Source organism: Tenrec ecaudatus, chromosome 3 (assembly GCF_050624435.1).
Source record: "Tenrec ecaudatus isolate mTenEca1 chromosome 3, mTenEca1.hap1, whole genome shotgun sequence".
Lineage (NCBI taxonomy): Eukaryota > Metazoa > Chordata > Mammalia > Afrosoricida > Tenrecidae > Tenrec > Tenrec ecaudatus.
This window is the reverse complement of record NC_134532.1, coordinates 170,295,644-170,319,701: the sequence shown is the minus strand read 5'-3', so window position 1 is coordinate 170,319,701 and position 24,058 is coordinate 170,295,644.

The window sequence follows — 24,058 nt, the reverse complement described above, 5'->3', positions numbered from 1 at the left end:
CCAAATTAGACGACCCTTTGCTAGACACATCGATCTCATAACAAGTTGTTTGTTCTTGAAAATTGCACTACTCACTTGATTTTCTGAAGAGCAAGCATGTTGTCTTATTCAACATGGCATGGCAAACCGATCCTACAGAAGATGCTCATTAAGTATTCCTTGAATAATCAAGTCATGCGTAGTAAAGCAGTTTTCAAAGCCAGGTGAAAATATGACAGAATTTTATTGTGACAGACGCTACAGGTTCCCCACTCAATAATCACACCCCAGCTTCCTAACAAAGCCCCCGTTCTGGTTGGAGCAGCACGTGCCCAGCCCATGGAGTACTTTCCTGGCCTCCCTGGCAGTTTTCTGTAGTCATGTAACAGTCGTATCCAATGAAACAAGCGGGAAATGTTGGGCATTTATTGGGAAGGTTAGTTTCCTTCTAAAAGGAGAACACCACAGCTGGCACTACACCTACCACTTGGGTGTGTTATCTAGTGCGCTTCCCTTTCGCCCTCCGGAATCAAAGACACTATCGTTATCATTAGATAGCCCAGGTTGTTGGTGTTTGGTCCTATCAAGTCAGTTCTGACTCCTATGGACCTTACACACAACAGAACAAAACACCTCCCGGCCCTGGGCCATCCTCACCCTGGTCAGGCTTGAGCCCACTGTTGCAGCCTCTGTGCCCACCCGTCTCTTGGGAGTCTTTCTCTCTCTCTTGCTGCCCTTCTATTTCTCAGGCATGAGGACCCTTTCCAGGAGCTCCTCTTTCCCGACCACACGTCCAAAGGCCACGAGACAACGTTTTGCCATCCTCACTTCTAAGGAGCATTCTGGATGTGCTTCGTCCAAAACATTGGTTTGTTCTTTTGGCAGTCCAGGATGCTTCCAGTATTCTTTGCCAGCACTCTAGTTCAAATGCATCGATTCCTCTGTGGTCTTCCTTATTCAATGTCCAACTATCGTGTGAGTGGCATCCTTGCAAGTGATTTGAGGAGTTGCCAGAAAAACAGTAGGATGTTGCTTATAAAGAAAATCTGAGAAAGGACAATCTTTAAGGGGCGAGGAAAAAGAGACAACTTGAGATGTATACCTTAGTAGAAACCATTAAGAATCGTCTTCCCAAACTTTGATGAGCTGTTTATATGTTTCTCTTTTCCTTGGTTATTTATTGCTCTTTTGAATAAAGAAACACTTCATCTCTCACCATTTTTTCTTTGATTGGGGACTAGACTACATTTCAGCCAGTTCTCAATTTTACTAACGTGTGGCACTAACCCTGCTTTGTTCCTCTGTGAAGCTGACCCTGTTCGTGGACAGCTTCTCGCAGGTCAGTTTTCTACCCACTGGAGAGGAGACTCTCCAGGACACAGGGTCCCTACTCACCGCTCTCATGCTCTCAGCCACCGGCTTTCTTTGTTGTTGTCTGAGTTAGGCAGACACCCTGTCTTCTGCTGCTTGGAATGAAGAGTCCTCAATGGGAAAGCCTCTCAACAGGTGTTCATATTTATGAACTTGGATTTTAGCATTTTAACTTCAGAGCATCTGGCTGGGTTGGACTGCTGAAAAATGACAGCATTTCTGAGTAGTGGGTGGAAAGCCCACTGGAAACACAGATGTTAGTCTGGGTCTCACCTGTTCTTAATGAGTGGCTGATGGCTTTGAAACAGGTTGGGCCAGGATGAAGTGTACAGGGTGGGATTTGATTCAGTCTTCCAGGTCTCCATGGGCCCTTCTCCTCTGTGCCCACCACTGTATCACTGCCATCTCCTTTTCTTCCCTTTCTCTCAAATTCCTCCCACAGCCTTCCTTTATGCACATGAATAATCTGATTAGAAAAACTCGTGTCTCTTTAAACCATCTTATCTAGCAGAGGGTGGCAGACTGGGCTTCTGGGGCCAAACCCAACCTGCCAGACAAACAAACAAAATAACACTTAATTGTTTTAATGTTGCAAAAAAGAAGCAAAAGGATGAGGCAGAGAAGTGATAGCCCACAGAGCCTAGAAGTTTTACTATCCAGCCCTTTACAGATAAAGTTCTTAGCCTCTGTATCTCCTAATGGAATTGTAGGCACGAGAGAGGAATGGAGAGTGCTTTTTATGGTCTGAAGCTTTGGGCCACCCTGATCTGGTCGATAGAGAAGACACAAAGATGCAGTCCTGAAACTGAGAGCTAGTAACTTAGTCCACAGGAAGTTAATGCTCTGTTGATGTTTTCGTTGACTTCGTCAATGAAAAATTCTAGTGGTGGTTGGGGGGAGGAAGCATCCGGGATCTGGGGGAAAGCTGTGTTCTTCATCAGTACTACCTCGCACCCTGACTGACCCATCTCCTCTCCTAAACCCCTCTATGAGGGGACTCCAGTGGCCGACATCCGAATTCTACCTTGCAGGGCTGGATAGGGCAGAGGTTGTACACTGGTACATATGGGGGCTGGAGGCACAGGGAATCCAGGGTGGATGATACCTTCAGGACCAAGGGTGTGAGGGGCGATGCTGGGAGAGTGGAGGGTGAGTGGGTTGGAAAGGGGGAACTGATTACAAAGATCCACATGTGACCAAATCCCTGGGAGATGGACGGCAGAGAAGTGGGGGAAGGGAGACTCCAGATAGGGCAAGATATGACAAAATAACAATCTATAAATTATCAAGGGGACATGAGGGAGGGGGGAGCGGGGAGGGAGGGTAAAAGAAAAGGAGGACCTGATGCAAAGGGCTTAAGTGGAGAGCAAATGCTTTGAGAATGATTGGGGCAGGGAATGTGCGGATGTGCTTTATACAATTGATGTATGTATATGTATGGATTATGATAAGAGTTGTATGAGCTCCTAATAAAATGTTAAATAAAAAGAAAGAGCTTTATATACAAGAATAATGGAATATTGAGAAAACACCCCAGCCCAGTCTAGATCAAGTCTATAAGTCCAATATTAGCCCATAGACACATACCAATCTATGAAGTCCTCTCCAGACTCATGAAACACATGCAATGATGCCGAATGCAGGAAGCTCACAGGTAGTGGGTGGGAAGTCTTGTGGATCCAGTGCCAGTCTGAGCATTTCAGCACTGGCAGGGGTCTCCTCATGGTTCCTCCAGCTTGACTCTGGCTGCATCAGCGTAACTCCGTGAGGCTCCTTGTCTGTAATGTCTCACAGGGAGTGAGCCAAGAGAGAGTGTGTCTACAGCCTCCAAGGAGTAAACCTAGAGTTCCCAGAATCCTCAAAAGAAGTCCATGCCCACACAGAGGCCTCATTGGCTATCACCTGATTGAAAGGCTAGGCTCCACCCCTTCACTCTTAATCCCCTCAAATTGACAAACGATTATGTAACTATCACATTGTGCGAATAACAATAATAGCCAATTTCTGCTGAGTCGACTTGAACTCAGGAGTAGCCCATGTGTGTCAGAGTCGCACTGAACTCCCAGGGTTCTCAGTGACTAGTTTCTCAGAAGTAAATCACCAGGCCATTCTCCTGAGGCACTCTGGGTGGACATGAACTTCTCCCCTGTCAGTTTAGCAACTGAGCCCATGTTTAGCATTTACACCGTGCAGGTCCGTGGATTCCGTGATACTTACTATTCTGGGAACAATGGATGGCCTTGTGCCAGGCATGGCACAAAGTGCTTTTCATATATGTATAGGACCCCACTTAATCCCCACAATAACTCCAAGAGTGAATATAGGTACTATCCCTACTTTGTAACTAAGGAAAAGATAAAGCTGCCAATGGAATTATTTTAAAATGCACAGCTAATTAGGGGAAGTCCATGAACTCAAATTCATGACTGACACACCAACATGTCACCATCACCCATATTGCTTTGCTCTTTTGACCAAGAGATAGTCAATTTTCTTTCCAGAGCCCCATAGAAGCTTCTTGATTCATGAGCATGTTTACCCATGCTCCTGAGTTCTCCTGTTTCCCATTTTCCAGCTCCAGTCCTCCCATTCCACTTCTTCTCTGAACATTGGACCCAGCATGGGGGTGCAGGGGAGATCAACGCAATCAGCTCCGGGCGCTTAACTGTATGATGCAACCATATAACATATCCCAGTCCTTCAGGAAGTTTGACAAACCGGAATATGTGCTTAGATTTCCAAACTCGGAGGCATTTCAGAGCAAAGAGGAGCTGGCTGTGCTCCGCAGATGGGCTACAAATGGTTTGACTCTTCTGTGGATGGTCGGGTCGCAGCTGCTGCTGGAATACAGCTGTTTAGAGTTCATCGAGGAGAATATGCAGGGAATGCCAAAGTTGTGGGCTGGCTTCTTTCTTCCTCAGAGGGAGAGACTGCCCGACCTGCAAGCTTCTACCCGTTTGGTTCAGAAAGACTTTGCTAAGTCCCGGAGGGTTCAAGGCCCCGCCCCTACACAACACAAGCCTGCGGTGCAGTGTGCCCAGGAGTGTGACTCTGTTTCCTGTGGCTGCTGTAACAAATTTCTGCAAGCTGAGAGCAGAGACCGAGTCTTCAGCTAGAAGTGCACAATTAAAGGGTCAAAAAATATGCACTCTCCCTGGCAGCTCTAGGAAAAGATCCTTTCTTTGCATCTTCTCGCTTCAGTTAAGACTGCTCTCCAAACATAAGCAAATGTCCTGCACGAGACCTCTGAAGTGTTGAAGAGCAAGGATGTCACTTTGAAGGTTGAAGTGCATCCGATCCCAGCCAGGGAAGTTCCTGCGACCTTACACGGGCATGAAAGCTGAACAGCGGAGGAGGAAGACCACGGAAGAGTTGGTGCTTTTGAATTATGGTGTTATGCAGAATATTCAGAATACCGTGGATCGCCGAAAGAACCAGCATGGGAGAAGTACAGCCAGAATGCTCCTTAGAAGCAAGAAGGGTGAGACTTCATCTCATGTGCTTTGGACATGTTATCAAAAGATCAGCCCCTGCACACGGACACATGCTGGGCAAAGTGGAAGGCCAGTGAAAAAGAGGAAGACCGTCAAGGAGATGGGCTGGCACAGTGGCTGCAACAATGGGCTCAAACAGAATTACTGCGAGGCTGGCACAGGACTGGGCAGTGTTCTGTGCTGCTGTGCACAGTTTCTGGGAATTGGAGCCAACTCGGGCATCTAACAGCCATCAGCAGTCTCTGCCACCATCTTCACATGGCCTCCTCCTCTTTGGTCTACAGCAGCGGTTCTCAGCCTGTGGGTCACGACCCCTTTGGTAGTTGAATGACTCTGTCACAGGGGCCACCTGATTCCAATAGTAGCAAAATTACAGTGATTAAGTAGCAACAAAAAAAATTTATGGTGGGGGGGGGTCACCACAGCATGAGGAACTGTATTAGAGGCTCACAGCATTGGGAAGGTTGAGAATCGCTGGTCTAGATGCTCCTCGGTGTGTCTTTTAGGGACACTTATCTTTGGACTTCGGGGCCACCAGGGTAATCCAGGACGATCTCCTCATCTAAAGATCCTTATCCTCATTATAGCTGCCTCGATCCTATTTCCAAATTAGCTCCATTCAAAGGTTCTGGGGATTAGGATGAAGGCACATCTTTCTTGGAGGCCACCATTCAACTACAAAGTGTCCATGAGCATGGGGAACAGACTAGGAACGAGACCAGGGCAGGGGAAAGAACCAGTAGTCTACTCAGTGCTTACGTTGTCCAGCCAGCCCCAGCCACATAGTTTGTTCAAGCAGGAATACAACCTTGGCAATAAGCAAAAATAAAAAGTGATTAGTAGCAAATATTTTAAAACAACAACAATAATCATAAAAAAGCAGGGGGTTAAAGTAGGCACTTTGGGTTGGTTACATAATGAGGAATGAAGAGGCAGGCATGCCAGGATTAACATGCTGTCTGTCACCATCTAGACACCATCCAGGGTCCAGCGACTGTTCTACTGCCACTCATTGTCCACTCACCCCTTGGTTCAATAGCCCATCATTAAAGCCACCACAGGGTCCACCCAGGCCATTAATGCTTCCATCACAGCATCAATATTCCAGGCAGGAAGGAAAAGGGAGACTGACAAGGACAATGGCCGACTGAGTCTGCTCACTTCAAGGGTTTTCTAGGTGGCTTACCCTGTGTTTACATCTCCTTGGAAAATGTGTGTGTGTGTGTGTGTGTGTGTGTGTGTGTGTGTGTGTGTGTGTGTGTAATCTGGGCACATTGTTATACTGAATAAAATCAAGGGTCCGTTTATAAGGAAGAAAAGAGAACAGATACTGGGCAGGCAGCTCACACTCAAAGATATGGGCCTTACAAGTCAATCGAGTCTTACCAGGCAGAGAATACTAACACCCGTCCTCTGTCTGTGTTACTAATAGGTGTGCTAATTGCTACATAATCCTGTAGAAATTGTCAGTCTCCCATGTGACCCAAAGCTGTGGGTTTCTTAAGGAATCCTGGTGGCATAGTGGGTTACAAGTTGGGCTACTAACCACAACCTCGGCAGCTCGAAACCACCAGCAGCTCCAAAGGAGAAAGATGAGACTCTTCTGGATATCTGAATATCTGATCCACAGGCTTGAAACTTACCAACCACACAATGCAATGAAGAACATATTTCATATATTTATATATATATATTTCCCCCCATTGGTCTTACTTTTTTATATAACCCACACTGTTGTAATACACCTATTTACAGATGGGAAAAGTGATGCTCAGTGAGGTCAAATAGATTTGTGAAAAATTTCACGGCTAGAAAGTGTCAGAGCCAAAGTTTGAAGCAGGTCTGGCTGCCAAAGCCAACATGATTGCGGCACCCCACAGCAGATCTGTTGCGGAGCCTGAAGAAGCTTGAAGGAGGAATTTAGTTCCGTGGAAGCACGGGGACTATAGACAGGGCAGCCAGCATCCCTCCTCTTACTCCCTGCATTAACGAACTGTACAGTATTGAACTGGCAACTCTCTTGGCTGTATTTTACTACTACTTTTGTACAGAGGCAAGTAAAGCAGTTTTCATAATCGCCTCTCTTCCTACTTAGCTCACAGCCTCCTACACATGGAGAAGACTTCCAGTACTTTTTTTATTGGAAACTGGCTGCTGGATACACAAGGACTGCCCAGAACCAGCGAACTGATCATGACACCGTGCGCAGTGCTGACGACTGCTCCTTCTCTGTAACTGGGCCTTCAGTACTCTTCCCCAGGTCCCTGGCCTTCTGTGTACCAGGCTTTTTGCTGCCACGCTTGCCCTGCGCTCTGCTGACCCTAAATGTAGGCTTCCTCCAAAACCTAGCTCAAGTGTCCTTCCGTCCAGACGCCTGCTTCCCAGGCTGCTCTTGTCCATAGAGCTCCCTTACCCTCTCTCTTTCTCTCGCTCTTTCTCCGTTATTCTCTCTCTCTTTGCCTCCTCAGTTTCAGTTGTCAGGGTTTCTCTCTCTCTCTCACTCTCTATTTTTCCCCTAGCTTTGGGTTGTCCCATGTTTGGTCTTTTGGGCCCACATTGGACTTGACATGTGTTGAAGACCTAGGGTACAATTCATGTTTCTTTATGTCCCCCAAGCCCCCCAACAGCACAATCACCGTCACCCCCACTTCTTTCAGAACTGGCTCATTGAGTATGTACGTACTGGGAAGTTTTCACATACACATGCACACACACATAGACATGCATTGCCTGTACATACGTGTACAGTGTACTTAGCCAGGATGCCTGAGCTTAAGGGGAAAGAAAAGGCCATGCCCAGCAGGGGAGACGCAGTGTATGTACCTTTGTGGACTTTTCCTAGGGCCCCTTCTCTGCAGGGTGCACAGCAGCTGGCTCCACTTGCGGTGAAGAGAGGGTTCTGCCAGAGGGGAGAGAGTAGCCTAGAACTTGCGCTTGCTTCTCCCTGCTAGCCTCAACCTCACTCTACTCTCCAGGAAGAACTTACACCAACCGTCTGTGTGCATTCAGTGGATGGGACTGCTCACAGACCTCAAGCTCTCCTCACTGCCATCAGGTTGATTCCCACTCGGAGTGACCCCAGGAGGCATGGTAGGACTGCCCCCTATGGATTTCTGAGACTGCAACTCTTGATAGGAACAGAACGCCTCATCTTTCTCCTAGAGAAATCCTGTCCTCATGTGGGGTGGAGGCGAGGGTGCAGTCGCTGCCCCAGCAGACCTGGAGTAGTCCCTCAGCCTGCAATTCTTCAGGATCCCGGAACGCTCATTTTCCTGGACTTGTCCAGGTGGATGCCGTTTCTGCATCTATCACCTTTCCAGGGGACCCTCCACAGAGTGGGGTGGAACCCAGGTGTCTTGGAAAGGACAGGAAGTCCAAAGTTGAGCGAGGCCAGGTGAATTGTTCTTCCCTGGACTCTTCTGATGCTGACATGGAAAGATGAAACTGTATGCCTATGGTGGGCTTGCTGCCTCTGGCAACCTTTGCTTCCTGACCTGGGCAGCTGAAGTGGCAAGAACTGGCGCTTCATTATATGTCCTTTGTTAATCCATTGACTCTACCACCACCAGTCGCCATCAAGCCAACTCTGCCTCATGGTGACCATGACTCGCGATTATCAAAGCATATTAGTCCCTGAGTGTGCAGCGCTGGGGAGCCACTGAAGCAAGGGTGGCCAGAGGGTGTAGGCATTCTTAACATTCAGGGGATTTGAGCCAAGTCAGAGTGCCTTGGAAGAAAGGCCTGATGATCTGAATTTGAACGAGCAGAGCCTCGAAGGACTGTAGAGCACAGTTCTACTCAGTCCATGAGGTCACTCTGAGTGGAAGTTGATTGGGTGGCAAGTGGCTTTTATTGTTCTGAGTCAACCCGAGTAAGCACACTGTTGTCCTTGGGAGACGTGGAAAGAAACACGCAGCAGACATGTCAGCAGATCCTGTTGCCTAACTCCTGCTAATGCAGCCTCGTAGAACTGCCTTGTGATGTGGCCATATACTTTTGAATCCCCACATGTTCACCAGTTGATGACAGCTATTTTATTTCTGTCTGTGCAGGCCAAGGTGTGATCAATGGGCCATTTCTGCCCTCCAATTTTCCTCTTGGTCTTGAAATGCAACCAACCTAACCAAACCCCGGGCTTACCAAAAATGAGGTGAGTGTGATGTCACTGTTGGATGGCAAACACTAAGTTTTGTCACCAGAGAATAGCCTAGCAGGACTCTGCCCACCCGTCAGGAAATGACACCCTGCAGGGAACACTGCCTTCTTTGTGATTGCCAGACACAGGCATCTTCATCCCGTCCATGGCCTCCGCCGAGAGATGGGCTGTGAAATTAGCCTCTCCTTTCCAATGAACGCTACTAAAAGGACAGCATTTTCTGTTCGTCCAGGACAAATGTTCCACAAGAAGTGCTAGTTCGCTGGCATTTTAGTTTCTGTTTTAATCCAGTAATATCACCTATCTGATGGTCTGAATATTAACCTTCATCCTTATTCTTAAGGGGGAAGGAAGATGATAGAAAAAAATTCTGCTTTTGAGATGGTCTCCCAAGATCAGACTTGTTATTAAGAATGAGTGACTTTTCTGAGAAAAATTAAAAAGGATGATTGGATTTTTAAAGTGAACTTGAGAGACACCACCTATGGGTCCTCCTGTAAAAACAAAGCATTTCAACAATTTGGTGGCGGTGGTGGTGAGGGGCGGATAGTTCCTGTCCGGAGTCCCTGAGTGGTGCAGGTAACACACATGACTGATAACTGAAAGTTTCGACATCGGAGTCCATGGGGAGGGGCCCGAATGATCTGCTTCTGAAAGCTCAACCCTGGGAACCCTATGGGACGTATTTCCGCTCTCACACACATGGGCGTATTTCCACTCTCACATACATGGGCGTATTTCCACCCTCACATACATGATGCATTGCCACTCTCACATACATGGGCATATTTCCACTCTCACATACATGAGCGTATTTCCACTCTCACATGCATGGGCGTATTTCCACCCTCACATACATGGGCGTATTTCCACTCTCACATACATGGGCGACCAGGGCTCTAAGTCTACATGATGAAAACATTTGTTCTCTTATTTTTTATACTCTGCAGAGGAATGTTCTTACTTCTGTAAGGAAGGATAAAGAGAATAAGTTGTTTCAACCTTTATTTATTTCATTAAAATGAAGTTAAGATCAACATGTAAATGCATTTAGAAACACGACAGCACCTGTTAGATGATACCCTGTTTCCCTGAAAATAAGACAGTGTCTTATATTAATTTTTGTTCCCAAAGATGCGCTAGGTCTCATTTTCAGGGGATGTCTTATTTTTCCATGAAGATGAATACGGTACACATTTAGTGTTGATTGTTTTATTAAAAGAGACCTCGCACTTCCTGTCTGCTCCAGCTGCACTGCGGCCAACCGTGAGCTGCGCAGCGGCACCCTCAGCTACGGTCCAGAGTCCAGAGTTACGGTAGCTAGAAGGGGGGAAGAGGGGAACACTTATTTTGGGGGAAGTCTTATTTTTGGGGGGATTCCTTATATTTCAGTGAGAGGCAAAACTGTAAGTAGATCTTATTTTCAGGGGATGTCTTACTTTCGGGAAAACAGGGTAAGAGAGAAATTCAAAGAGGGGGTGGAAAGGAAGTTGAACCTCTACAGATAATCAAGACACACCTACCACAATGGAGAAGAGTCAAATCAGAAAAGCAGGGCCTACTGTGATGTGGCATGGCTCAAGCTAAGAAGAAACAGCTGCGAACATCCATGAATCATCAGAAAGTGGCGTGTGCAAAGTATGAGTCTAGAGGCACTGGAGGTGCCAAACAGGAAAAGAAGCACTTGAAGATCAGTGTGCTAGGCTCTGGGTACCTGCAAGGGACAGTGTTGGCCCTTGTGATCATCGGATGTTCTGCTGTGCTGGGAATGGCAAATGGAAGAAGATGGTGTTACATTCAACATCAAAAGAAGCATTTGAAGATCTCTTATGAAATACAGTTCTGTCAGGGATGGGATAACATCCATAGGCCTAAATGAAAGAAGTGTTAAAAAGATGATTATTCAAGTTTACACACTCGCCACTCGTACCACTAACAACCACTAGTCGTGGTTGTATGATTATATACTATAACAATAATAACACCAATAACCACTAATAATAAAATGTACACACAAACCACTAATACCACTAATATTCACTAATAATGACGAAGAAATTGAAGATATTTGCAAACGTATACAGTCTGCAATTGCTTACATATGCTATCAGGATTCTTTGATAATTTCTGCTGATTAGAATACAGAAGTTGGAAAAAAGGAAGCCTTAGTAATTGTAAAATATAGCCTCGGTGATAGAAACAACAGAAGAGATCTGCCTCCCCCAAAATCTCCACCCCCCCCCAAAAAAAACCAAAACAAGTGCCCCTGTAAGCTCCACCACACTCATGGACACATACGCAACAAGAGTAAATGCCTATGAAAACCTCCTGTGTCAAACGTAGATCTATTTGTGGATATCCTCCTACTCCCCTCTCACACCATGTTCAGCTTGTATGTCTATTCATGCAGCAAAAGAACATGGAAGGAATACACAGAGTTTCTGACCAAAAAGAGTTGGTCAACAGTTAAACATTTCAGGAGGTAGCGTGTGATTAAGAATCAATAGCATTGCTGGAAGAAGTTCAAGCTGTAATGAAGGCATTGGTCAAAGCCAGGCTTCAGAATACCCCTTTGGATGCTTCAACCAAGGGGTGCAAGGCAGGAAGCCCTCACTCACCTCCATGAAGAAATTGGCATGATAGTTACTTGGCCAACCAACTGGGAGAGGTCCATTTATGCATTCATTCCAAAGAAGAACGATCCTATAAGATGTGGAAATTATAAAATAATAGTCTTATTATCACATACAAGTAACATTTTGCTGAAGCTAATTCAAAACCGTTTGTAGCAACACATCAACAAAGAACTGACAGAAAAGCAGGTTGGATCCAGAAGAGGACATAAAATTAGGGATATCATTGCTGATGTCAGATGGACCTTGGCTGCAAGCAAAAACAAAACAAAACCCCCAAACAGAGTTGTTTGCTTGTGTTTTATTGTCTATTAAAGGCATTGGACTGTGTGGATCATATCAAATTATGGATAACTACAGAGAATAATTCCCGAAAAAGCGATTATGCTCATGTGGAACTTGTACACACACCAGCTATTGGATCCTGCATAGTTTAAAATCAGGAAAGGTGTGTGTTTGGGTTGTATCCTTTCACCAAATATGATTGATTCTTTGCTCTTCCATTATGTAATCTAACATAATGTAATCAACTCCATGGTTTAATATTATGCGAGCAGCCACGTTGCACTGGGGGTGTGGCCTACTCTTACATAAGTTGCCACTGTTACCATTCTTCTTGCTGGTCCAGATCCTGCTCATTGACCTTTGCAACCTCAAAGCTGCAGTATTGCCTGTTGGCCTTGGACTCATTCAGCTCTGCAGCCACAAGCCTGACTTGCTGACCTTGGATTGATCTGCCTCTGCCTCCACAAACCTCTGGTCTACCAGCTTCCTTATCCAATGGACCAAGCAGCAGTTATCTGAGCCAGGAAAAACTTCCAGCTTCACCTCTGACCCACATATTTGAATCAGACTGGCCATAACGGCTTCTGCAACTGTATGGCCCAATTTCCTCATATAAAATTTTCTCTTTATACATAGGTCACTGATTTTGCTTCTCTAGAGAACCCCGCTGAGCACACCCTACTTGTTCAATATGCATGCTGAGCAAATAATTTGAGATGATATGAAGAAGAATGTGGCATCAGGATCAGAGGAAGCCTGCTTAGCAGCCTGTGCTATGGAGATGATGCCACCACTTTGTTTTGCCAAAACGAAAAGGACTGGATGCCGGTTACCGAGGAAGATCAAAGATTGCAGCCTTCAGTGTGGGTTAGACCTCAATATACATCAAACAAAAATCATCATGACTGGACCCAAAAGCAACATCACGATAGAAAAAGACTGAGGTTGCCAAGGATTTCATTCTATTGGCTCCACAATCCACCTCTTCCTGTAGTCAACATCACCCACTCAGCCGGGCCCTTTCCTTAGGAAAAGTGATACTGCTTGGGAAAAGTCTAGAAGAGTCATTTGATGAAGAAGACTGTTCATTGTAGATATTCAAGGAAACCCTGAAAATTAAACTGGAATGGAAAATCCATGAGAGCAGGGACTGTGGTTGTCTGTTTACTACTTCGTCCTCAGAGTCCCGTGGACCTGTTTGGGGCTGTTCGTGGCAACTATTAGTCCATCTCGAGTAATCCACTCCTCGAGTAATCCAATCTTCAGTGACACATTCCCCAACTTTCCCAAGAACAACGGAAACCCAACCACAGAGCATCCGATATGCCTAGACACAGGAGAAAGTGCTGTGACCCAGACAGCTGGGACTCCTACTACCTGGAGCACTCTGGGCAGGCTGGCATGCCCGCAGCAGTGATCCGCAGGGCAGTTCCTGCAGGCAGCTGCCTCTCTCACCACAGCAGCTCTTCCGCTCCAAAGAGGCTGATCCCCCATCAGTGACCTCCAGGGAGGAAAAGAGGGCTTTCCTTATGGCCCCACTTAATGCAAAATGCTTTAGGATGGGTTCTATTTTAAAGAGACTGCCTGATATCCTTCGCTCTCTATGAAAAGATAAATGCCCAAAGCATCTCCTCTCCTCAGAACTCCCAACCCTTCAATCATGCAAATACCAAAACCAATGCTCTTTTATTCTCCTCCCTGAGGAAGGTTCAGGCCAGAGGCCTTGTTACAAGTCTGAGGCAAAAGTAATTTCCCCGTGAACTCCTGAAATACCGTGTATCTATGTCAGTCATTCGGTTTTCTTGTCTGTTGTGATCGCTCGCGTGGTGACACTGGCTGCATGTTAAGCCTGAGGGATGTAAGCACACGCATGGCCACGTCTTCAGAACGCTGTCATATCTGTGCTCGAAACGAAGGTTTCAACCTTATTTTTCTACCACTTAGTAAACAGGAAATGCTTTGTGACGTCCTTGAAACATTCAACCATGAGAAAAACAGCACACGGATTCACTTCACAACCAATGTTGCTGTCTGGCCCTCATAAAGAGCTGTCTATCACTGTCGATAGCTCGCTCAGTTCCCCTGTGCTGCTGTAACAGAAATCCCACGGGGGTAGGGGGGTGGGGGGGGCGCTTTCAAGACCAGAAATTCCTTTTCTCATCATTTTGGAAAATAAGTCCCAATCTTACTCTGTCAATTCTTCTGAGAGCCTCTCTCTCTGTCTCTCTCTCTCTCTCTCTCCCTCCCTCTCTCGGGTTCTGGTGTCTGCCAGGGGTCTGTGGCATTCCTTTGTTTATGAAAGGATCCTCCTATGTTATCTGCTTCCCCGCCTGTGAGTCTGTCTGTGTCTATTCTCCTGGTAGAACTCAGAAGGCAGTGTTAAAGCAGGCATATTCTGGGATAGTGTCATCAACATAACAACATAGACACCCAGTTTCCAAACAGGGTCATACCCACAGGTCAGGAGTCAGGAATCCAACCCACTGTTTTGGTGGGCATAATTCAAGCTCTAGCGTCTCACCCTTAAGGAGCCCCTTTCAGACAGTTCCTCATGTTGCAGTGACACCCCAACCATCAAATTATTTTCATTGCTACTTCATCACTGTCATTTCGGTCCCTGTGAAAGGGTCGTCCAACCCCCAAAGGGGTCACGACCCACGGGTTGAGAACCGCTGCCCTGAGGAATCATCTCCTGAAATCCAGAGGGTCTGAGCTCTTCTTGGCAGGACTGGGGAGGTCACTAATGGCCTCTCACCTCCCTTCACAAGGCTGGAGCCACTCCAGTTTGCTGTGTCCCAGCCCTGAGCTTCCCATCTTAGCTTTTCTAAGGTAAGCAGGTGAGACACCCTCCTTCTGAGTTTTGTTGCAAGCTCTTGCTAGTGTCCTCAGAACATGGAAGGTGCAGCCGAGTGCCCATCCTTTAGGTCCTGGTGAGACAGACTGAGATTGATTCCTCAAATAGTCCTGTTCCCGTTCCCAACCCGCAGACATTGGAGGAGTTCTAGCCTTCCGGCAGAAAGAATCTTGCAGAACTTTGACCTCCTAGAAGATCCAGGATTTCTTTCCTTAGAACCCAGAGTGCAGTTGACATCTTCCAACGTATCTCAAAGGAAGGCCAAGCTTTTGCAACTCAAGCAAGCAATATTTACAAGGGTCATTTAGGTGGAACATGGTAGGAAGCAGTAAATAGCTTGAGGGAAGAGGCAGGGTTATCTTGGATTTATAGGTCTTGCAAATATTTATGCAAGGTGCTAAAAAGTAGCATCCCGCCTTCTTAAAATGATTGGCCTAAGTGAGCTGATGCCTTTACTTGTAAGTAAATATTGCTGCTGCTTTCTAAACAGATTTATTAAGCCTGTCACTAGCAGCCAAATATTTATGTAAGCCCCATGGGCTGAAAAGGTAGGCTAAGAAGACAGCTTTAACCACAGTTTTGTAAATGTTTAAGGTAATATCATCCTGTCACTTTGAAGCCACCCCACCTAGCCATATCATCATATTTATAATAAAAGCAACATTTTCAAAGTGATGCATTATTTCCTGCTGTCCAGAGTTAGGCTGCTACCCTTTTATCATAGCTAAACAGGAAAGAAGTAACTTTAGACACAGTCTTCTCTGCATACTTGGGAGGTGAAAACACTGGAAATGTTGCTACCTGGAATGTAAAGAGAAAAAATGTAACTCTCAGGGCAGAGTGAAATAAGAATCTTTTAAATAATAGGACTAGATCTTGTTGAGAATATGCAAACATATTCGAAAGCCTTATTCCTTTTCCAATCAATCCATTTTGCTAACTACTAATGAAGTTGAGTCCCTAAATCTGGTGGCTACAAGTGTGTGTGGATGTGTGTGTGTGCATGCGCGTGTGTGTGTGTGTGTGTTGTACAGTTACAATGGTGGGTTCCGGGCTTTGTTAAATTCTGACTGTCCTCATTTGCAGTGATCCCAATTCAACATTAGGCAGTCATATCGAAGCAAGGGCCACCACCACATGAACAAGTCCCCAGTGAATCTCCTCTGACCTTAATTCAGGGACGTGACTAGCCTGGCTGTCAGACAGAAAGCATTGTAAAGTCCATCCTGGTCGATGTAGTTAAAATGTAACACCTTATCATTTAACCCCCCGTCTGACCTATTTTAACAGTTTTCACATTTTAATATTTTATGCTTTTTTGGATAAGGATTTCTTAAATGTAAACAGTTTTATTGGCATATAATTCACATATTTAATTCAGTAGTTTAATCATACTAAAAAGGGTTACACAATGATCAATCAATTTTAGAATGTTTTCTTCTTGTACTTGTTATTAGCTCCCAATTTCCTCCCAACATCCCCTTCCATACATACCCCAAAGAAACCATTAAGACAGTTACTATCTCTATAAATTTGCCTTATAAACTTAATAAAGCAATAGTTTTACTGGCATATGCTTCAAATATCACTCAATTTAATTGTTCGCTCATATTAAGAAGAATTTTCCAGTCATCACCACAATCAATTTCAGAACATTTTCTTCTTCTTCTTTTCCAATCATTTTACTGGGGCCTCATTCAGCTCTTATCACAATTAATATATACGTCCATTGTGTCAAGCACATTTGTTGCCATGATTATTTTCAAAAAATTCTCTTTCTACTTGAGCCCTTGATATCAACTCACTTCTTCTCCTCCACTCTCCCTCCCTCATGAACCCTTGACAACATATAATTTTGTTTTCCATGTCTTACCAATGTCTCCCTTCACACACTGTTCTGTTGTCTGTCCCCCTGGGAGGGGTTTATGTGTAGACCATTGTGATCGGTTTCCCCCATTCTCCCCCACCTTCCCATTTCCCTCCTGGTATGGCTACTCTAATTATTAGTCGTGAGGGTTTTATCTGTCCTGGATTTCCTGTGTTTCCAGCTCTTATCTGGACCCATGTACATGCTCTGGTCTAGCTGGATTTGTAAGGTAGAATTGAGGGCATGGTAGTGGCGGGAAGGAAGCATTAAAGAACTAGAGGAAAGTTGTATGTTTCATTGGTGCTATACTGCATCCTGACTAGCTCATCTCTTTCTTGTGACCCTTTTGTAAAGGGATATCCAATTGTTTATGGGTGGGCTTTGGGTCTCCACTCCATGCTCCCCCTCATTCATCTTGATATGATTTTTTGTTCTGGATCTTTGATGCCTGATACCTAATCCCATCACTACTTCGTGATCACACAGGCTGGTGTACTTCTTCCATGTGGGTTTTGTTGCTTCTCAGCTAGATGAATGACTGCTTGTTTATCCTCAAGCCTTTAAGACCCCAGATACTATAGCTGGGCACCATCAGCTATCGTCACTTTATTTGCTTATGCACCCATTTCAGTTTCAGCGATCATGTAGAGAAGGTGAGCATGGGCCAGTGAGGGACATCGTGTCTCATGGTGGGGCTGGCCCTATGGTCCTCTCTGTGCATTGGCTGCTCTGAGCAGGAATATCATCCTCAGGGTTTCATGGGCCAAGATGTGCTCCACAATCTCTCCTTCCCTCTTTGTTCGCTCCTTCCTGTGTTCTCTCATCAGATGGGCCCCCTCCCTGATCTGTAGCTTCAGTGCTGTCCTCTGACGTGCTTTCTTCTGGGAGGAGTGGGTGGGTGTCCATGTATTTGGGATTGAGGTTTTTCTATGTCTTGTCTAGTCATTGTTGTTGAGGGGGTTTTGTTGTTGCTATTGTTTGTTTGCTTCCTGTTTGTATTTTGTGATTTTCTATATATGAAGCCAAGATAGGTAGGCCTATAGAGACCGTTACTGGATTGATCATTGCTTAAGGGCATGGCAGGGGTGGTGGGGGAAGGAGTTAGCAACAGCAAGTAGGAGAACAAAATGGTTTGTGGTGATGGTTGCACACATCTTCTTAATATAATTAAATGATTAAATTGTGTGCTATGTGAAGTATAGCCCAATAAAAATATGATTTAGAGGGAAAGGGGGACCTTTCAGATACAAGGGAAAGACATCAAACTCAGTGCAGATTAAAGAACAAAGGCCATGCATTGACTTCCACAATGAGAGTCCTCTATTATAGAAAGGCCCAGCTGGACCCCAGTGGACAGAGTTGCTGCTATAGACTTGCTTAGCTTTGTACTGGCCGCTGGTAGCTGCTTTGGTGGCCGAGGAGGACTCTAAAAGCTCCAGAGCTGCGTGCTACCTGCTCAGCACACACCTCAGACAGTGGTCTGGTAGAATGGAACCCTGCAGTTTCTGGTGTTTCCTCCTAGTGGGAGATGTGGTGTGATGCTGCAGGTCACAGCCCAGGAGCTGGCCCTGCTGCCACCACAAGGCCAATGTCTACACAAGTGCCACAGAGACCACCAGGGAGGAGCCCACTCCTGGGTAGAACTGGCAAGACGATCCCACGGACGTGAAATTCAACACACTCACTGGATGCACCTCTAGATCTCACCTCCCACAGAGGGATGAGCCCAAGTGAGCAAGGACCGGCACCTGGGAGAAATCGCCATCCCTTCCTGCCCAGCTCATTGTGGTGCTGAATGAAGGGGCAGGCACATCAGTGGCTGGGAACCAGTCTGTAGCCCCAGCACCCTTCCTTCCGGGTTTTCCTTCATAATCCATCAGCAATGGCTTAGCTCGGAATCCTGATACAGCCCAGACTTGCCCAGGGTGGGAGCACTCTCCGCTAGACTGTACAGGTGCATAAATGAAGGTTAATGTGGCTTTTCTCCTGCAACCTGGGACTTGTTCAGGGCTCAGGACAGTATGGCTTGGGGTGCCAGATCCGACCAAGGCAAACGAATCGCCCTCTGGGCTCCCTGACGCACCCAAGTTGCTCCACACGTGCCAACATTTGGTGAACAGGCTTCCCTTTGAAATCTGAGTCGAACTGGGGCAACCTCTCCTGCTGGCGAACATGTGGCTTTCAACAGGAGGAAGGGTAGAATGGGAGCCTCATCTGTCCCCCAAAGTTCAAGAGTTGGTGCTTCTCTTTCTGACGTAGGGCAGCCTCTGAGTTGAGGTAAAGGCTGGTCTAGTCCTTTGTCATCTTAAAATTCAATAAATAGATGGATGGATAGATAGATAAATAACTAACTAAATTTCCAGACAATGCTAAAGTCCATGGATTCAGTGCTTAAAGTGCATGGTTCTGGTTTTCCCTGAAAGGAAGGAGAAAGAGGGTGGTGTTACCAATGACTCTATCAGTGGTTCTCACAGTGTGGCTCCCGGAACAGCAGCACCCGTGGAACCTGGGAGCCTGCTACCAACCAGACCCCAACCTACTGCCTGAAGTAGCTTCTGACTCCTGGCCATTGCTTGTGTTTCAGAGCAGAACTGGGCTCCAAGGAACTTTCAATGGTGGTGGCATTCAGGTGCCGTATTGTGCAGGGCAAGAACGCTACACGGAACCACCAATGCCCTTCGAGATAAGATGCACTATTATCTTCCCATAAACTATTATCTTATGTCAGGCATCCTTGGCCCTTAAATGCTTAAAAAATCATTGCTATGGAATAGAGGCCAACTCATGGGATCCCATGTGTGTCAAAGTAGAACTGCATTCCATGGGGTTTTCAAGGACTGGGATCTTTTGGAAGTTGACTACCAGACCTCTCTTGCAAGGTCCTGGTGGTAGATTCCAACCACCCACTTTTCAGTAATGTGACAAGTGTGTAACTAGTTACACCACCCAGAGACTCCTGGGAGTCTATTAATGCAAACTCTCGGGCTCCACCCAAGACTTGCTAAATCAGAAACTCTGAGAGTGGAAACTAGCTGTCTAACCAACTGTCCAGGCGATTCTGACACAGCTCGGGTCCAAATAGTAGACCCTCGTTGGCCATACCAGCATGCTGCCAGTTTTCTACATTAGTATTATAAGAATTATAATATTAATTAGAAAAATCAGCATCTACTAAGTTGTTTCTGTCAGGCATGGGGCTAAGTACTTTATTAGAATCCTATTTTGCTATTTGAAAAATAGACTGAGCATATTAAGTAATTTGCCAAGCCTCATTCCTGATCCCAGAGTGGGCTTCAAACCCTGACAGCCTGGCTCCAAAGTCTAAGCTCTTGACACTACCTTGGGCAGTCACCACAGAAGCTACCTCATTTTTACAGCCGAACACGGGCCGGGGTTTTCCTGGGGTTTTGTCATGATGAAATGGGGACAAGAATGTCTTTTAGAAAAAGAAAGAATGAAGAGAGAAATGTAAGTCTTCAGTAGCAGTCACTGTTAGTAATTTGATGTTTACTAGGTATATAGTCCAAGGGCCTTCATTCCAAACCTCTAGTGGCTTCTGGGGGAGGAAGCTCAGTTCTCCACCCATGACGATGACTTGGGCAGTCATTGGAGTTCGCTCAGTCAACTTTGACATGCCAGAGAAGTGTGAACTTTCATTGTTGCGAGGCGTCATCTAATTGGTTTAGACTCATGCCAACCCTCTGTGCAGCAGAACGAAACACTGGCCTGATCCTGTGCCCCCCCCGACAACCAAGGCAATAACTGGGTCAATCCATCCCATTGAGGGACTTCCTCTTTTGTCTGCCTCTCCACTTTACTAAGCATAACATCTCTCTCCAGGAACTGGCCCCTCCTGGCGGCATGTCCAATGTACGTGAGACTGCATCTTGCCATCTCTACCTGCAAGGATTATTCTGGCTGCCCTTTCTCCCCGACAGACCTGTTTGTTCATCTAGCTGATAGTGCATTATATTTTCAATATTCTTCCCCAGCACCATACTTCAAATATATCGATTCTTCTTCCGTCTTCCTTACAAAGTCTGGCTGCCACACGCATATGAGGACATTGAAAATACCATGGCTTGGGCCAGGCACGCCGTAGTCCTCAGACTAACAACCTTGCTCTTCCACACCGCAAAGAGCTCTTGTGTGGCATATTTTCCCAGTGGAATATATGATTTAATTCCTTGACGGCTGCTTCCGTGAGCATCCATTGTCGATCCGAGCAAGAAGAAATCCCTGACAACTTCAATCTTTTCTCCGTTTAGGATGATGTCACCTTATTGGTCCAGTTGTGGGGATTTTTCTGTTTTACATTGAGTTACATGAAGGCTGCAATTCTTGATCTTCAGTAGCAAATATGTCAAGTTCTCCTCACTTACAGCAAGCAAGGAGAGTATTGAGAAGAATGGAAATTGCAAGTCACTTCATTGTGCTTCTGTGGGACCTGTGCATGGACCATGGACCCCAGGGGTCGCTCTGAGTCTGTATTGGCACCATGGCAGTGAGTGCAGGGGCAGTAGGCATTTGTTCAAACAGAACAAAGGAGCGCTGAGTGGTTTAAAATCAGGAAAAGCATCAGGATTGTATTCTTTCACCATACTTTTTGCACTTGCATGCGAGCTGGTAATTCGAGAGGCTGGGCTCCTTGAAGAGGAATGCAGCTTCAAGGTCAGAGGAAGCTTTTTAACCACTTGTAATATGCAGTAGACTTCAAGTTCCTTGCAGGTAGAGAACCCGAGAGTCACTGACTCTAGAGCTCTGAGTGCCCAGTGCAGTGCCTGACTCGAGAGGATGCTCAGTGAACATGTGTGGAAGGAACTCCGGCTGGGTGCCTTTACGTCCTCCCTGGTGGGACAGTCTTCCTTCTCAGGGTTCAGGAGACCGACTTAAGTATATTATTTCATCCTGAAGTTAAGGAAAACCTATGCAAGATGCTGGAGGAAAGTTTACTAAGAGTTGTGCGTCCCATGCCCTGCCCCCCTTACATACATACACACACACACACACACACACACACACACACACTGTTTATGAGGACCTGGAGAAACTTACGAAACTCAAGTTCCCACTAAGAATGATGACATGGGCTTGAGCAATGTGGGTTTGAGGCCAACTTTTGGTTACGGATGACCTGGTCCCCAGATAGCCATGTTTGGTTTGTCATGTTGTTGATGCCAGGTGCTGGCGAGTTCGTTCTGACTCCTGGTGACCCTACAGACTACAGAACCAAACCCTGCCAGTCCCACACCACCCTCAGAATCCTTAAGCTTGAACCCATGAGTGCAGCCACGGTCTCAGCCCATTGTCTAAAGTCTTCCTGGTTGTCACCTGCCTCCATTTTACCAACTATGATGTCCTTCTTCAGGGACTGGTCTCCCCTGACAAGCGGTGCAAAGTACGACATGATTTATCAATGGCAGGGGTATAAAGTAAGAAAAACTAAAACAAACAAACAAGTTCACGGAGTCGATTTGGATTTTGGCGACCTTATAGGACAGAGTCAGACTTCCCCTGTATGTTTCTGAAGCTAACTCTTTACAGGAGGAGAAAGTCTCTTCTTTCATCCCCAAGCACAGCTGGTGGTTTCAAACTGCTGACCTTGCAGAGCACAGCCCAACACCCACCAGCCAAGTCCTGAGCGCTCCTTAAGGTGAGAAAAGAACTGCCTTGGCCTCTGGTGTCTGTCACAGATGGTGAACTGGCAAAACGCCAATTAATTCTTGAGCTATGGAGAAATAAATTTCAAAATACCTAGAGGAGAAAATGTTCTGCACATTAAGTCCTGGTTATTTTCAAGAGAGATGCCATGGACTGTAGAACCGAACTACCTCCTGGGTTAGAGAATTTATCCCCAGGGGTCAAAGTCCATGCCCTCGGCCCAGCAAATCCAAGCCCAAGTAGCTGTAGTGAATGGACACAAACACATCTCCCAAGCTCAGGTGCCCACCCTCCTCTTACTGGGGTCTTGGAGAGAAGGCTGCCAGGTTTCTATGAGGTTGCCATCTGGTCCCTGTCCCCCTGAATGTTTGGTTTAACATTTTTCTCACACCTGCAGCTCTGTGTTGGGCTTGTGATAACTTTGTCCAACCAAGCCAGAAGCAGAACCATATTAATGCAGCACCGTCAACACTAAAACATAACTCTGAGCTATGGAATGGTCCCTATTTCATAATGACATACCAAGAACATACTATGTAACATCCTGTTCTGAGCATTTTATAGTTACTCACTGATTCCCACCTCTCAGTTCTCCTCTGAGATAAAATCCTGGTATCCCCTTACTGAACAGTAGGGGAAACTGGAGTTCACAGTAGTCAATGTATATCTTGTTTGCTTCAGGTTATACAGCTAGTGACTGATTATGATAGGTTTATTGTGCCAATCTGGCCAATAGGAACATATGGGATTAATAAGGTCACCGTTTGATTGGAGAGCAAAGAGATAAATGGCTCAGCAAGGCCCTCCCCTCTCACTATTGCTCTCTGGTGATTGGACCAGCATGCAGCCACTCTAGCTGGTTCTCTGCTTCAACTTGTGAGCTACACTAACTGTGGGACAGCCAATACGTGGATAGTGTAGTTATAGCTTGAGGTTCCTTCAAGACCCGCTTCACCACGCTGCTGGTATGTACATCGTTTGAGCTTGAGGCTGGTGGATCCCATTGTCTTGCATTGCTTGAGTTCGATATCCCACCTGGGCCTGCTTCGCTAAGCTCCTGAGCTGCTGACTGTTGGTGACCCACCCTGCTGTTTGCTGCCTGTAACCGGACTGCCTGAATTGCCCTATGGAAGACTCAGTTGTCTGCTTTTTTTTGCCTTGGACCCAGGAGCCCTCTCTGGGTGAGTTGAAGGATTTCCAGTATATTAACTGTTCCATGGAAGTGAGTTGAAATGACCCCTCTGTATTGCTGTGTGGACTAATTATCTGTTATAGTCCTTTGTGCTGCATATATCTACCCATATATAATCACAAGTGTCCTGGTTTTGTTTCTCTAGAGAACCCTCTCTAACACACTGCTGGTATCCAAATGTGAGCTCCAGTAGAGGATGGACACTGTACAACAGAACAAAACACTGCCCAGCCCAACACCCTGCTCAAAATTGTTATGTTGAAGCCCATTGTTCCAGCTACTGAGTCAATCTATGCCACTGAGGATCTTCCTTTTTCCCCTGACCCCCTACTGAGCATGATGCCCTTGCCCCCCCCCCCCCCCCGATAATCACAAAACTGCCTCCTTTCAAAGACAACCTGAAATGGAGCTTTGCTACCTGGAGAATAGATGGCCGGGGTCAGCAACAGAGACGCTAGGATCTGAAAGGAGTCCGAAACAGTTCACCTGGGTTGGTGTTTGCCCACAGCCCAAGAAGGTGTTAGGGTCAGTAGATGAAATAAGCAAGGCTCTTAGGCTGAAAATAC